Raw genomic sequence first — 5,033 nt, 5'->3', positions numbered from 1 at the left:
GCTTGCCCCTCCTCCCTCTCTTACTCTTACTTTCCTGCTCTCTTACTCTCTTGTGTCTTGCCCCCTTCCCACTTTCTCCATGTGCTCATGGACAGCCTCTACTTCTTGACTTTCTCTCTTCTCTGCCTCTACTACTCTCTTAACTCCCCTCCCCATGGCCTACAAAAACTCTATTCTATACTATACCATTGTGTGGCTGGTCCCTCAGGGGGAAGGGGATGCCTTGGCATGGGCCCGCCGAGACATACCCTTCCCCCATACCTCACCACACCCCATAGAACATATCTTAATATTTCTTTATCTTTTTATGATTACAACACATCCACTGGACATTTCCTGTCTCCTCTATGGTGGATCCTCTCTAGTGGGCACAGGCATAAGACACAAAACTTCAACCCCCCAGACTGTTCCCATACTGATTACCCACAGTATTCTTCCTGAAAATTCTGTCTCAATAGTCCTGCCATACAGTACTCATCTACCAGTGGGAAGTCACATGCTAAGGAGTGCCTCTGGAGCTCAACCTGCCTCTCCTTCATGTGGAGTCAACAACTGGGTGTGTGGATAAAGGTCTGCTGTTTGGGTCCCCATGGTGGAGCCATAGAGAACAACGGTCTGACTTCAGGATACATTGCCTGCCTGTGAAGCAGGACTGGGTACACACCTCTGCAGGTTAATTTCGAGACAAGCACCACAAAGTCATGGAGTTGGGTTATGAAAGAGCCCCAGGGAACCAGAGGGGCTTCCCGGAATGCTATTTACATTAACCATCTGTGTTCTTTGGGTCTGGCTGAGCCTTGTTCACAGGATGATTTGTTACAGCGCCCACTGGGACCTCTGACTTAGTGGTTTTGACAATACTCAATGAGGTAAATACTGGTTACATACCATGATGTCCCCTGACCAGGTTGTTCAGTCTTCATGATGCACAAAAGCAGCCGGTTTTCAAACGGCAAAGCATTTGCTAGTGGAGAAAAACATCTTTGCTTCAGAATTTCAGCGTGTGAGACTTGCTAGATGGTTGGCCTTACTTTCACGGTTATCACAAGCATGGCTAGATCAGCCCGAGGACATGGCCCAGTTAAGATGCTTGACTTTGTATTGTGGTGGCCTACAGATCCTTCTGAGCCAGTATGTTACTTTTTCTAGCCACACAAATCAAGGAAAACTCCAGAGTTCTGGTCATTTACCTCTCACCGAGGAACACAATGGTCTGTTAGCTATAGACACAGAGCTTTACCTTTATCTGCTCCTCCAGCTGGGCTGTCCACTCTAACAAGTACTTTCACATTATCCAGAAAAGGTGCTTAAATGCAGGTGGACACTCTAGAATCTTTTTTTCCGCTGTTTTTGTTTTTCAAGACAGGGTTTCTCAGGGCTGGAGCGATGGCTCAGTGGTTATGAGCACTGACTGCTCTTCCAGAGGTTCTGAGTTCAATTCCCAGGAACCACATGGTGGCTCACAACCATCTGCAATGGAGTCTGAAGACAGCAACAATGTACTCAGAGACAAAATAAAATAAATAAATAATAAATTTATAAAATAAATAAAATAAATAAATAAATCTTTTTAAAAATGCTTTAAAAAAAAAAAAAAAAAAAGACAGGGTTTCTCTGTGTGTCCCTGGCCATTCTGGAACTCACTCTGTAGAGCAGGCTGGCCCTGAACTCACAGAGATCCATTCACCTGCTAGATGGTTTATTTGCATTGATGGTGTGGAACACAGTGCCCAGCAGCACATCCAGCTGTCAACACTGGACTCTAGAGGTTAGCTGCCACCTCCTTGAAGAGGCCAGTGTCCTCAGCCACCTCCTTGAAGAGGCCAGTGTCCTTACTACAATAGTCATTGACTTATTGACGATGACATTGTCTAGGCTGTACTGGAAATAATCAGCTGGCAGACTTGGGAAATAAATCCAATCTGCCTGCCCCATTTCCTCAGGCCATGTCCTCAACACTGCCACATATGGTTCTAGAATGTTAGCACCAACTGGCTAGACTGTTTTCATGTTAAGGTCTGAGGAGCCACCTAGAGCACCTATCTCAGGTGCCACATGTTAAACTAGGAATACATTATATGAGAATGCTCCTTTGTTTCTATGTTTTCTGTTAATATTAATTAATTAATTGAGACAGGGTCTTTCTATGTAACGCTGGCTGTCCTGAAAATCATTAGGTAGAGCAGACTGGCCTCGAACTCAGAGAGTTCTGTCTCTGCCTCCCCAGCACTGGGAATAAAAGTGTGCACCACCACACCTGGCAAGCACTGTGGTCTAGCCTTCCTTTCAGCTTCCTCAAGCTCTCCTTCCAGATGCATTTCCCTAATTTCAGCTGGCATGTATTGGCTGGGCATACTGCTCCTTGGTAAATATGCTATTTACTCCTGGAACAGTGACCTATACAGATACGGTGAGTGACAGTGGGTGTGTGAGTGATCTATACAGATACGGTGAGTGACAGTGGGTGTGTGAGTGTCTTATATAGATACAGAGAGTGGGGAACTATAAAAAGCATTGAGCAAAGATCTACCTTAGCTTGGCCCATCTCAATGTCATCAACATCGGAGCTGGGGTCCCATCCTTTCCATATCAAGGGCCCCAACTTTAGTAAGGCACCCTGTGCCAAGAGATAGCCCTCCCAGAAGACTCTTACAGTAATTAAGGCAAGAGTTGACTTGCTAGTGGGTAGGCTCAGGTCTCAGGCGGGAGGATGGAGGGTACAGGAAAGGTGGAAAAGTGTTGAGGGAGACAGACTGACTCTAGAACTTCTAGCTTGGAGGGCTGAAGAAATGAAGACAGTGCGTGCTGAGGCGGGAGAAGCGGGAGGGAGAGGAGGCATAGAACAAAGTCATACTGGAAATGCCGAGCAATATCCAGAAGGCAGCTGAATACATGGATATGGGACTCAAGATACGGTGGTCTCTGTGAGGGGGATTCACTCGGGAATTAAAAGCTTGTTGACACTTGCTAAGGCCCCAGAAATAGGAATGGTAAGAGAAGAGTATGTGTCAGAATCGGGGCGCGGGGGCGCGGGGGCGCGGGGGCGCGGGGGCTGAGGAAGATAGACGCGAAACAGGATCAGAGAAGAGGCAGTAGTTGGCTGAGAATGGAGCTCTGCAGTAAAGCGCTTGCCCCGTGTGAACTAGGCCTAGGGCTGAGCCTCCAGCACTGCAAACACAACACAAGTGCACAGAGAGCAATGCAATATGGAAACCACAAACCCACAACACTTACATTTGACCTGGGTCCCTGAGTCTGACCGTACAGTAGGGGGTGCATTTGCAGGAGAAACTGTTTGAGGCTGGGAAAGAACAGTCAGGGGAGAGGCCTGAATGACGACACCATTTTCCAAGCTCCTTCAGGCTGGGTGTGGTGCACATGAGAGGCAGAGGCAAGAGGACTTCTTTGCATGTCCCAGTTAGCAAGGATAGGAAATCCTATCTCAAGAAACAAACAAACAAACAAACCACTGCTCTTGAGGCAGAGGTAGGTAGATTTCTGAGTTCAAGGCCAGCCTGGTCTACAGAGTGAGTTCCAGGACAGCCAGGATTATACAGAGAAACCCTGTCTCAAAAAGCCAATCAAACATACCAAAAAAACACCAACAAAGCAACCAACAAACAACTCCCCCTCACCAACTTAGTTAGGGTTTCACTGCTGTGAACAGACACTATGACTAATGCAAGTTCTATAGAAGACAACATTTAATTGGGGGCTGGCTTACAGGCTCAGAGGTTCAGTCCATTGTCATCAAGGCAGAAACATGGCAGCATCCAGGCACATATGGTGCAGGAGGAGCTGAGAGTCTACATCTTCATCTGAAGGCTGCTAGTGGAAGACTGACTTCCAGGCAACTAGGGTGAGGATCTTAAGCCTACACCCACAGTGACACACCTACTCCAACAAGGCCACACCTCCTAATAGGGTCACTCCCTGGGCCAATCATATACGAACCATCACACCAACCCCCCAAAATAACTATTCTATTCTAGTTTGCTTTATAGAGCTGTGATAAATGCTGCAGCTGGAAGCAGCCCGGGGTGGAATGAGTTTATTTCCCAGGTCACAGTTTATCTCTGAGGAAGGTCAGGACAGGAACTTAAGGCAGGAGGAGCCTGGGACAGGAACTGAAGCAGAGACTGCACAGAAGCGCTATTCATCAGCTTGCTCTCCATGGCTTGCTCAGCTCTCTTTCTGACACCCCGGGACCATCTGCCCCCCCACCCAATCACTCATTAATAAAGACACGTGTCAAGTTGATGGAGGCCCTTTCTCTTTGCAAGATGACCCTAGCTTCTGTCAAGTTGAACCCCTCCCCCCCCCAAAAAAAAACCCCAGCAAAACCTGTAACCATCACACCAACAAATCCATCAAAGAAAGCTCAACCGGGGCCAGTTGTCTCAGTTCTCGTCAGCCAGAGTGAAAAGGGAGGGCTGAATACATGGGATTTCAGTAGCAGCTCCAGAAGGAACATCCTTGGGAACAGCCTACATTACCACAGGAAAAGGCTGCTTTCAGCTTCTTCACCATAAAGCTCAGTGAGCTAAAAGTGAACTCTAAGTAACTTCACTGCCTGACAGAATCACGTATGAAGCCTTTTCAAGAACACCACAGATACAAAGCACAAAATATACAATGCTAGGTAGCCAGCTAAAAAATCCCCATCTGCAGGGAGAGCCAGAAAATGTAGGCCACGACTGAGAGACACTAAGTCAGTAGAGAAAGACCTAGAAACAAGGCACAACCGAGGAACTTCTCCAGCTAGACAGAAAAAGGTAGCAAAAGGCTATGGAATAAAGTTTGTCAGAATTGGGAAATACTCTGGTTACTATAGCACTGCCTTAGCATTTCTGTTGCTATGAAGAACCACTATGGCCACAGCAACTGGTATAAAAGAAAACGTTTAACTGGGGTTTGTTTTTAGTTAGGTTAGAATTTAGTCCATGGCCATCATGGTGGGGAATAGGCAGACATGGTGCTAGAGAAGTAGCTTTAGAGTCCTGCATCTAGATTGGCAGGTGGCAGGAAGAGAG

Source organism: Apodemus sylvaticus, chromosome 12 (genome assembly GCF_947179515.1).
Source record: "Apodemus sylvaticus chromosome 12, mApoSyl1.1, whole genome shotgun sequence".
Taxonomy (NCBI): domain Eukaryota; kingdom Metazoa; phylum Chordata; class Mammalia; order Rodentia; family Muridae; genus Apodemus; species Apodemus sylvaticus.
Note: the sequence above shows the minus strand (reverse complement) of the source record.